Genomic DNA, 12307 nt, shown 5'->3' with positions numbered 1-12307 from the left:
ACTAACTTCAGTGGCGATGAGCTTTTCGAGAGTAGAATCATGCTTGGTGAAGATGAATTCATATTCTTTCCAATAGCAAGGCAAGCCTCTTACTGCCATTGAAGTGTCTTCATCTAATAAGCCGAGGTCTAAGCGGTCATAGTTGCAAGTGAATAAGATGAAGGTATTGTCAAGACGGCAAATGCCGTCGACAATATTCTCACCAATATTAGTAGCCATGTCTACAACAAGCTCTACAATGGAAGGTTTGAGGTAAGGGGGAAATAACTCAACAGAGGTGGTTGGGTTTTACATTACTTACCAATGATGTACCTTTACCTGACCTTGCTGGAGGATTTGCATCTAGTGTTGGTACATTTAGAGGTGATGTGGTTTTCGTAGGTGAATTGGGAATAGTGGTGTTTGGTGCACTTTTTGGAGGTGAAGGCGTAGTTGTCTCCAAAGTCTGTTAGTTGGAGTCTGGTGGTGTAGCTTACATGGATGTGTGTGGGAGGGTTGTAGCCTTCAAACACTTAGGCCTCCACTTGTGAGGAGATGGCGGCAGTGGGTGGCATGGGGAGTTTTTGGCTCTTGCTTACGGTGTCGTGGAGTCGTTTCATTTTGGCTTTGGTTGTGGGGTCTTGGTGCCTTGCTGGCTACAAGGAAGCGTAAAGTTCAATCCAATAGGTCACTAGTAGTTTTTTTGGCAGATGGAGGAGTGGAAGTTATGGTCTTGTTCATGATGGGGTGCTTTGGCAGCCATAGCCACTAGTTACCTTCATAGTATCCTTTGCACGCAACAAGGTCTTGGGAACCCAACGTGGCCTTATAGGTGTCCTTAGACCATAGCACCACCCTCTATGTTGTTTTTTCCAAGAGTGTGTGCAAGGCTTAGGTGGTCTAGAGATTAGAGTTCCATAGCTCATGTTACTGTTTAATAGTGTGTGGATGTGTTGACCAATGGTTAGCTCACTTACAGGCCTCCATTTGGTTGTCTAAGCTTGTTTTAATTCATGTAGTATGTGTTTACCCCTCACTAGAATTGGTGATATATGAAAACCTCAGCGGTGGTATAGGTCTAGCTAAGGCACATAAAAGATAGCAGGAAGGCATCCAGTCTTGATAGTAATCACAATCCTGCACTTTCCTAGCAATAAGTATGGCTTTTTCCCATACGGGTTGATTTTTGCATTGGTCGGGGGATCAACTATGGTTGGCCAATAATCCTAATATGCGAGCATGTTGTTGTCAACTCTCTCATCAACTAGTGCATTAGGAACGTGGCCTGATGCACTCATAACACTAGCTTTGTAGATAAGCTAGTGCAATAGGTTCCTCATCTTCCAAGTCAATTTCAACGATTGACACATCTCGTATATTGATAGGTGGCAGCAGCATAGGGGGCTCGTGCAGTGGGTGTGCAAATGGATAGTATTTCTTGATGCAACTTCCATTGAAGAAGCCAATCCCCCCCCATCTAGTGTTTCAAGCTCCACATTGCTAGTTCTACTGATTTGACAGACCCTGAATAGCCCTAATCCACGAAACTTCATTTTTTGCTTATGACCCTTGATCGAATATAGAAAGATCAAGTCAAATATAGCAAGATCAAGTCGCCTTTTTCAAAGTCGCGTTGTTTGACATGCTTGTCAAACTGGGCCTTCCTCCATTTCTTTTCGCAAATGAGCACGTGCGGCAATAAATTGAGTTTCAAATAGTCTTTCCAATTCATTTAAATGTTCAATCTATGCCACCTGGCCTTCCCATCTCTTTTGAGCAGCTATCCACAAGCTTGGAACAAGAACTCGATCAACAAGATCATTTTCATTCCATAGGTTAGCTTAAATGGCATTTGTCCAATCGTTGTTCTATAGGCCGTGCGATACCGCATGCCCACAAGGCTACCATTAGCTTATTGTCCCAATTGCTTCACGAAGTAGAGAGTTTTTGTCAACACATTGACCAAGATTTTGTTTGTAGCTTCCGCTTGATCGTTGGCTTGGGGATAGTATGGTAATGGCTTTCTATGGATGACCAAGAAGGTGGACAATAGGTTCTTGATTACTTCTTTGATGAAATGAGTGCCTTGGCCACTAACCAACTCAATGGGGTAGCCAAACCTAGAGATGACCTACTGCCAAAGGAACTTGACACTGGTTCTTGCATGGTTTTTCCTTGTTGCCCTAGCCTCTACCCACTTTGTGAGGTAGTTTGTGGGCTACTATGATGTATTTTGCTTGTGGGTACTAAGTAGCAAGACTAACGGTCTGATGAAGTCAAGGCCTCACTTTTCAAATGGTGTGGGCCACCACAATTCCTGCAATTCTACCATGTGCTTTAGTGAGCACATCGTGTATTTCATTCTTGTTGACACACCATCTTAACAACCCGTCTTGCCCTTAACAATAAAGCTGTCCTACAATCATCTGGTTTAATTGAATCTTTAAGATGAGCCATCTCAATCTAGCTTTTTCACTGGGGTGATCAAGGATCCCATTCTCCAAAATCTACACTATATCATCTTCCTAGTATAGTGTGAGGTTTGTTTTATAAAGTTCTTTTTTGCTAGATACATTGAAAAAGTGAGCATCAAGCAAATCATCCATGATGTCTTCTGCAATAGACTCTTTTGTGGCTATGCGGTATATGTGATTTGCCATGTATTGTTGTTTCCCCTTGTGCACAACCATTGAAAAGTCAAACTCTAACAAGAGTAGCAACCATTTGGCAATGCATCTAGTTGCACAAGGTTGAGTAATTTATCTTTGCATTAGTGAACTGCTTGCTTGTGAAGCTCATTGGGAAATCCATGTCGATGTTAGAGCCTCTTTAAGCCATTAATAGGCTTGTTGGCACTTCTTTGTCCATTCAAATACAATCAATAGTTTGTATAATGGTCTAAAAATTAGGGCATAACTTTTGAGAAGTTTGTGGCAATTCCATCAACCGTGTTTTACCCAAAACTCACACTTCAAAGTGTTCAATGAGAGATCATATTGCCTTACACCCTTCAAAGATTGTTAGAACTTTTCTAGGTGTTCTATCCAATTGGTATGAACACTCAAGTCATCAATAAATACTTCTAACCACTTCTTGAGCATGTCTTTGAAGATCACACACATGAGGCTTTGGAAGGTGGCTGGGACATTAGTCAGCCCAAATGGCATGGCTATATAAGCGAATATCCCCATTTAGTGGCGAATGCTATTTTGTGCATATTGTCAAGGTAAACTTGCATGATTATAGCCTGAAAACCCATCTAGGAAGCTATATGCCTCCTTCCCTACCTGGTGCACAAATCGGATGCTGAATGCATACGTAGCGAGCGCCGGAAGGTTCCAAGAACAAAGAATCTGCATGACATGAGGCAAAAATACAAATTGGGTACAATCTCCCCCCTTGCCTTGTGTGAGCTCTTCACAAGGCATGTATTTATAAATTTATTCATCTCAAAGTTAAAAAATAACCCATTTTACAATTAGCATGCTTTGGCTTTTGTGTTTGCTTTTGTCCAAATAAAGAATAAAGCAGTTGGGCGTCCCAAAAGTCGGGCTATGCCCAAATACAATATCCAATAATGAAATGTTTAAACCGTACACCCATGCGCATACAAAATAATAAATGCTTGTCAAGCGCTTCAATAAATAAGCATGCCTAAATAAATATTAGCACCACGCCTTTAATGATAAGCCGTGTGCCCATAAAAAATGATAATGTTTTCTAGGTAATTTGAACACATGCTATCACCCAGTGCTTCCCAATGCCACCACTGCCTGCTCTGCATATAAATTGAAGCATTCACAATTGTTAAAAAATAATAAAATTAAATCGAAAAAAGTGAATACCTAGCAGTCTTCAGTTACAAAATAAATAAATAGGTTGGAACTCTATCCTAACCTTAATTTAATATGAGTGCACTCTAAACTCATAAACATCCATTAATTTAAATATGTATTTTGTAGAATCACCTGCTGTGGAATCACCCACGTGCACATTAAATTAACATGACACCCAAAAAGGACAAGCATCCCCATTAACTTCTCACACAAGGAAACCACCTTGTGTATGGGCCCCAACAAATAAATATAGTTTTACAGAATCCATCGTAAAACCTCACAGAATCCACCTTGGAATATGCCTTCTGGCATCATACCCCCGAGGTGGGATAGCAATTGTCCTCACTTGCTATTAGCTCAATGTGGAGCGAGCAGTGAGGGATAAGCACATAGGTCACGAGCGTGCATCCATTGGGCCTCTTCGATAGGATGATTTTTAAATTTAACCAAATATCTAGAGTATCGAAGGCCAGTTCTAGTGGTCATAAAATAAATATCTAGAATAATTTCAGGTTCAAGGATTTTAGTTTCTTCTTTTAACAAAGGAGGGTTTTCATAAACAGGGTGAACATGTAATTGGACTTTAAAAGGTCGTAACAAACTGATATGAAAAGTATTGTGGATTTTCCAGTGTTGGGGTAGTTTTAATTTAAATGCAATGTCATTGATTTTGTGAACAATCTTGAAAGGTCCATAAAATCTAGGGGCTATCTTAACAATAGGGTATCTCTCAACACTTTGTAATCTTTGCTTTTCAATATGTAACCAAGCATAATCATCACCTTTCAAACTCATGGCTTTTCTTTTCTTATTAGCTTGTTTAGTGTATGATTGCTGGCCTTTCACAATCATGTCTTTGACTTCAGTAAAAATAGTAGCATGCATATTGGCAATATCATCAATAGCTTTAACTTTGTTTGACAATGATGTAATAGGTGTAGGCAATCTATGTCCATAAATGATTTCAAAAGGTGCTTTTTCTGTAGCTGTATATGGTGTATTATTGTATGCAAATTGAAATAAATGCAAGTGTGTATCCCATGTTTGTGGTTTTGAAATTGTGTATGCACTCAAAAGATCTAATATTGTACTATTGGTAGCTTTTGTTTGCCCATTAGTTTCAGGATGAAATACAGATGAGAAATCAATCTTTGTACCTAAAATAGCAAACAATGTAGTCTAAAAGTTATTATAGAATCTAGAAGCACGATCTGAAATAATAACTATTGGCAAACCATGGTCAGTGAAAACAATCTTTAAAAACAATTGTGCAGCTTGAGATGTAGTTAATATTTTCTTGCATGAAATGAAATATGCTTGTTTGTTAAATCGATCTACAATAGTCCAAATCATATCATGATTAGCTTGGGTGTTAGGCAAACCAGTTATAAAATCCATTGAAATATGTTTCCATGGCTGTTCTAGAATTGATAAAGGCATTAAGAAACCATATTGCTTACCATGGTGTTGCTTAACTCTTTGACAAATTAAACACTCAGATACAAAGTTAGAAACATCAGATTTCATCAGTGGCCAGTAAAAATCTTCAACCAATGTACGTAAAGTAGAAATAATACCTCTATGGCCTTGATATGGGGAACAATGAATTTCGTGCAACACAAATGATCTAAATGGAACATTTACACATAACCTTTTCTCGTAAAACATAAATCCATTAGAATAAGACAATGAATCAATTGGAATCTAGTTATTAGCAACTAATTTATTTCAATCAGCTTGAAAATTGGGATCTTGGTCATAGGTATCTTTCATAGGGATAAGGGAATCAAAAGATACAACGGAGATATTATGGATATTTGGTATTCTACTCAATGCATTAGTAACAACATTCTCTTTTCCGGGTTGATATTGGATAAGTGGATGAAAACTTTGAATAAAAGCAGCCCGTTTGATATGATGGTCGGAGATTTGTGGCTGACTAAGAAGATGTTTGATACTTTGTTGGTCAGTTAAGCAAGGGATCATGTCCAGGATTTATGGAAAGAAAAAGGAACAAAGCGATTTTGATTGAATCTTCGAAAGTTAGAATTGAAATGCTTTGTACCGAAGTTATTGTTAGTTGGAAATTGTTGTGGTCACTTCTCTCGTCCACGAATTTTGTCTTTAGCATCATGGGCCAAATAAATTGCATCCTCCAGAGTCGTTGGCTTGAACATGTTCACCTCCATAGAAGTGACCAAGCAAAGTAGAGATATACTTGCACTTGTGGATTGCCTCAGGTATATCTTCAAGCATTCGAAGTTGCAATAAGGCATTCCAGAAATGCTCACTGTATTGCGGAATAGGCTCACGATCTCTTTGTTGCAGAAGATTCTACTGTTTGATTGCTTTTTCATGGATTTGAGGTGAAAGAAAATTCTGCAAAAATTTCTTTTGAAAAGCCTCCCAAGTAGTAGGACAATCAATACTCTTGCAGATAACAATCCACCATAATGATACTTTGTCTAATAAATGGTTAGTGACACATTTGAGTTTGCCTTTTTTTTCGGCATACTGTTCTTCATGGAAATAATCATCAAACTGACTAATAAAAGTGAGAATAGTTTTTCCGTCATGTAGCCCATTAAAAGTACGGAATTTGAAATTTCTTTTACTTATCTTGGCTTCTTTCCTGATAGTTTATGCTTCAAGTGTCGCATCGATCGTACATCGTATAACATCTTCGGGTTGCGGTCCATCTTGATTGACAATATATCATTGAAGAGTAACCAGTTGAGCTTGCAAAGGTTGATGTGCTCTTCATTCCTCTTGAAGCTACATCATAATTAGGTCCAAATTTTGCTCCATCGTTGGTTGCAATAAATCACATTTGGTCCATAAAATCTTCTATGGTTTGATCGAACATCTTGCAAAATTTCAAACAACCTCACACGCTCGAAATCTTGTTAGAGGGATGAGCGTAGCTCAAGTTTGGATTTACAAGGTTTGCTTTTTTTATAAAAAAATATGACTTTTTACGATCTTTCTTCTTTTGCGGGTACGGTAATTGATAAAGGTTTTCTTCCAAATGGGAAATAGATTGTGCGTGTCAATTTGCTTGCTGGAAACTATCTCTGTCAGAGTGCACGTACGGACATGGGCTTGTTGGAGTTGCAAAAGTGGTTCAGGGTTGGTTCAGTGTGAACAACCACTATGGGAATTGAAAATTGAAATTTTAAAGCTTTAATAAGCTTTAGCTTTAAGCTTTATGTTAAAAGTTTTAACAAATCGAAATTTTGAGTGTGCAAGATGAGAGGACGTTGACGCTAGATTTGACGTCGTTCAATTTCGCTGTTGCCGTAGTCATTGGAATTTGGGTATTAAGATTTTTAATAAAGCTTATTGAGCTTTATAATCAAACTAATTGAAAATTGCTTATCTTTTCTTCTGAGAAGAAAATGTATTGCAAGGGAACTTCCCAAGTGGTCCTCCATCGACAAAGAGTGGTTCTTCGCGATCCAATAGCACAAGGGGTTCTTCATTGCCAGGAACACGCTGTTATTGATGGTTTGTCTCGCGAGACTAACTATAGAGCCCATTCGTTCCAGGAGCTTTGCCTTCATGCGAGATGGTAAGCGATTAGAAGCCCTTGATCTCAACTTCGCTCTGATACCACTGGTGCGCAAATTGGATGTTAGATGCGTATGTAGCGAGCGCCGGAAGGTCCCCAAGAACAAAGAACTCTACTAAAACTCATAAAAAGCAAGAAGAGAGTTTGCATGCCATGAGGCAAAAAGACAATTTGGGTACAATCTCCCCCCATGCCTTGTGTGAGTGTTTTACAAGGCATGTATATATAAATTTATTCATCTCAAAGCTAAAAATAGCCCATTTTACAATTAGCATGCTTTGGCTTTTGTGTTTGCTTTTGTCCAAATAAGGAATAAAGCAGTTGGGCACCCCAAAAGTCGGGTTGTGTCCAAATACAATGTCCAATAATAAAATATTTAAACCGTGCGCCCATGAGCATACAAAATAATAAATATTTATCAAGTGCTTCAATAAATAAGCGCACCTAAATAAATATTAGCACCACGATTTTAATGATAAGACGCGCACCCATAAAAAATGCTATTTTTTTCTAGGTAATTTGAATACACGGTATCGCCCAATGCTTCTCAATGCCACCGCTGCCTGCTCTACACATCAACTGAAGCATTCACAATTGTTAGAAGATAAAAAAATTAAATTGACAAAAGTGAATACCTAGCAATCTTCAACTACAAAATAAATAAATAGGTTGGAACTCTGTCCTAACCTTAGTTTAATACGAGTGCACTCTAAACTCATAAATGTCCATTAATTTAAATATGTATTTTGTAGAATCACCCGTTATGGAATCACCCACGGGCACATTAAATTAACATGACGCTCGAAAAGGATGGGCGTCCTCGTCAACTTCTCGCACAAGGAATCCACCTTGTGTATGAGCCCCGGCAAATAAATATAGTTTTACGGAATCCACTGCAAAATCTCATGAAATCCACCATGGAATAAAAACCTCACGGAATCCACCATGGTCTCACAAAATCCACCATGGAATATGCCTCATGGCATCATGCACATGGGTGTTTCTGCAAAATACATATTTTAATTAATGGACGTTTATGAGTTTAGAGTGCACTCGTATTAAATTAACATGACGCCCAAAAAGGACAGGTGTCCCCGTCAACTTCTCACACAAGGAATCCACCTTGTATACGAGCCCCAACAAATAAATATAGTTTTCTGGAATCCACCGCAAAACCTCACAGAATCCACCATGGAATATGCCTCCTAGCATCACTACCGTCTCTCAAGCATGTGCTTGGTGTACATCGATGGATAGTTATCTCTCTTGGTTGCTACATTGACTTTTTTGTAGTTATGCACACTCTAATCTTACCATTCTTTTTTAGTACAATCACAATAGGTGATACCCAATCCATGTGCTCGATTTCATAGATGAATTCTGGACTCAAGAGTTTATCGATTTCTTCTTTTACCATATGAGCATGCTTAAGATTCATGGCGTATGGTCTTTACTTCACAGGTGTTGCATCAGGCACTATAGGAATGTTGTGGGTGACTATGCTTGGATTGATACCCTTCAACTCCTCAATGGACCATGTAAACACATTAGAGAACTCTTTCATGAGACTAACGAGGTTGACCTCCTCATCCATGGTCAAGTTGTCTGCTTTGAACACTAGCCAGGGTTTTTCACCTTCACCAACCAAGTTGACATTCCTTAACCTTGGCGGTAGGTCCTTCAATGGGCTTGCTAGTTTGACCTTGTCTCTTTGCTCCTAACAACACCACTATCCTATAGCCCTTTTTAAACTTTGTAAATCATTTGGATAGATCTTGAAGTTTCTTCTACCTTTCAGCATCAAACTCCTTAGATTGTTTCCTTGCCTCCTTCTTCAATCCTCTGCACCTCAAGTGGATTGGGAGGTCAACCTCCTTTGGTGCGTCAGGTCCTAGGGGGTTTTGGAATTTTAGGATCACTATCAAAGCTTATTTCAAAATTGGATTTGAATTCGCAACCTTCACTAGAAGGAGTCTTGCTAGGTGGTCAAAGCTCAGATGTTGATCCTATTTCATATAAACTTGTTACAGTAGGTTGGGTTAGCCTTGCATGCTTGTAATCCACTATATTTAGATATTCCAGCCAAGTCCAATCGAAATCCACCCTGATTATCCCTTTCTCTATCCCGAAGGCATTAGTATATTTGGGTTTAAAGTCCATAATTATCTGCTCAATGGTATGCACATTAGTGTCATAGTATATGGTTTTTGCTTCTTCCTCACTTTCCTCATTTCTAGAGTCACAATCCACATTTGTCATCGGAATCCTCTCGCTCTCTGAAGGCTCATCCTCCTCTGATTCATCATCGTGTACATTTTTATTTTCTCTCAATAGAGCCCAATTATATAGTAGGTTCAAATCATGCACTTGGGTCCATTTCCATCTTATTTCTTCTAGGAGATCCTTGAGAGGCTTTAGGTTAGTCAAAGGGTTGCAGTCCAATTCTCTTGCTAGATACTCAAGGATTTTGTAGAGCTCTAGTTTGTTCATCGATGGAATATGATAAGTCATGGATGATGGTTTCATATTTGGGCTTTGTGCTAATATGCACAAAGGTACCATAGGCAAGGTGTCATCCTTTGGAACATGAGCTTTAGCTTGTGCAGTGAAGGTGCTTGCCTTTTCGACCACAGCCCTTTTGTAGTCATCCTCATCATCAGAGAATGGCAAGTTGATGGTTGCGAGCATGTGCATCAATCCACCTCATCCTCTGGATAGGGTACATACTTGGTTAATGGACCGTAGTTGATGGCAAGTTGATGGTTGCGAGCATGTGCATCCAATCCAACTCATCCTCTGGATAGGGTACATACTTGGTTAATGGACCGTAGTTGGGATTGCTATGCAATCCTCCTTTGAGCATGGCTGAGATGGCATCAAGGTCAAGGAGCAAGGTCTTCCAGGTGTCCATCTCCACTCGCACTGCTTTCTTTCTATTTCCAAACAATATAAGTTTGTCACCCCATTTCTCTATTACATGTGTATTTCTCATCTAAGGTCTTCCTAGAAAGATATCATAGTCCATGCCTGTCATCATGATGAAATTCATGAAAAATGCACTCTAGCTATCTTGATTGGCCAATCCTTAAGCACTCCAAATGGGCAAACTTTTATACTGTTAGCCAAGGTCACATTAAATCTAGCAGTTTTTTCCACTGATGGACTTCCCCACACTTATAGTATTGTGTGGCTAAGGACACTCACTCATGCTCTTGTGTCTACTATGCCTTTTCCTATTGTATCCCCAATGCCATCATGGGTAGGACAACATGCATCTTGGTCCCTTCCCAAAAGGTATTTATTTATAGTGGACCTACCATTGGAGATGGTGTCACACCAAGTATGTGGGTGTTGCTATTGGATCCATTTGCTAGCATACTTTTCTCTTATCTCTCAACCAGCATTGTAAAGGTGTTCCACAACCCTTGATTTTGCCTCATTAGTTGCCCCATGACACTTGCATTGACACAATGGTTGATAGCAATCTTGCATCAATCTCATTTATTGTTCGTCATCTAGGAGGTTGAGTTCACATCCTCAGGTTGGGTTGTTGCAAGGTGGTTTCCTTTGGTTGAGGGTGAGGTTCTTGCCCATGGCTAGTCACTTCTCTCAAGTAGGTTGGCAAGGAGGGAGGCTTTATGTTGGATATCTCGTGGTCCTCATGATCTAGTAAGGATTCTCCCATGTGTGTACGTGCCTCTTCTACCCATCCTCTCACTTTCTCTATAATTTCCATTTGATTCCTAGGGTTGGGGTACTCTCCTACATTAGCACTCCCCTTCTTCTCAATCTTTGGTGAAGATGTCTCGAGTTTTGCATCAGGCACTTACCTTCTTGATGTCAACATCGTCACACTCGCTTTTTAAATTGATTTTTCCTTCCACTCTTGTCTTCTTCTTATTCTTATTCTTATTGTCAATGGAAGGTACATCTATGTTACTAGGTCCATGCACTATCATTCCAGCTTGCTTCGCTTGTGCTCGAGTCATCACATTTAGTGGTGTGGGCATTGCGTCATCATCGAGAGTCTTTATCCCAAATAGTCCCAAGGGAAATGATGGAATGTTAGAGTCACTCATTGATGCCTTTGTTCTTGGGCAATCAGCCGTATAAATGGATTATGTTGCACTTAGGGCATCACAACTCAACCTTGTCATTGTTCATTTGTTCCTTTTTTGGGCATTGGGAGGAGATGTGTCTAGGGTGACCGCAATTCCAACATGTCACTGGTTCCTGTGATTGCATTTCTTTGGATTCGCATCCTCTTCCTCTACCCAATGTCATCATTAGACAGACTTGTAGTCCATAAGGATCGAGTATCCCTCTTCGTCATATGAGATGTAGGGATTGACATATAGTTCCTCATTGAGGGATTCCTCTACATAATGCATAGGAGCATTGTTATGAGGCAAGGTGATGATTGGTGCTTGGGGTCCAAGTATTCCTGTTGGAATGATGTTAGCCCTTGGTGTAGCTGGCCTTTGGTGGTTGGGAGCTAGTAGAGATAATGGAGCTCCTTGACCAAACTGGAAGGGGTGATTCATTGGATATTGTGGCTAATAGGGTTGTTGCAGCGTATAGCTTCATGCTCATACCTGCCATAATTGGCACAAGTCCTAGGTCTTGGTTTTGGACATTTTGCTAGCAAATGATTACCGCACAGTGCACACATTGAATGTTTGTCCTTGTAGGTCTTCACACAGCATCTGGAAGCTTCATCACTTCAAGCTTGAGATTAGACGTCTCCTGGGAGAAATCCACACTCTTGCCTTTCTCTTGAGCTTTAGAGGTCATTTGCTTGCTATGAATGGTGGATCTTTTGCTATGGATAGTAATGATTCCTATTGGTTGTGAGGTTTTGCTACTTCTTTCCTTTAGCAGTTCATCCACCCTGATGGCCTCATCGAATACACTAGCCAAG

Source organism: Lygodium microphyllum, chromosome 16 (genome assembly GCF_053477565.2).
Source record: "Lygodium microphyllum isolate KBCC chromosome 16, Lygodium_microphyllum_v1.1.10, whole genome shotgun sequence".
Lineage (NCBI taxonomy): Eukaryota > Viridiplantae > Streptophyta > Polypodiopsida > Schizaeales > Lygodiaceae > Lygodium > Lygodium microphyllum.
This window is presented reverse-complemented; position numbering follows the sequence as displayed.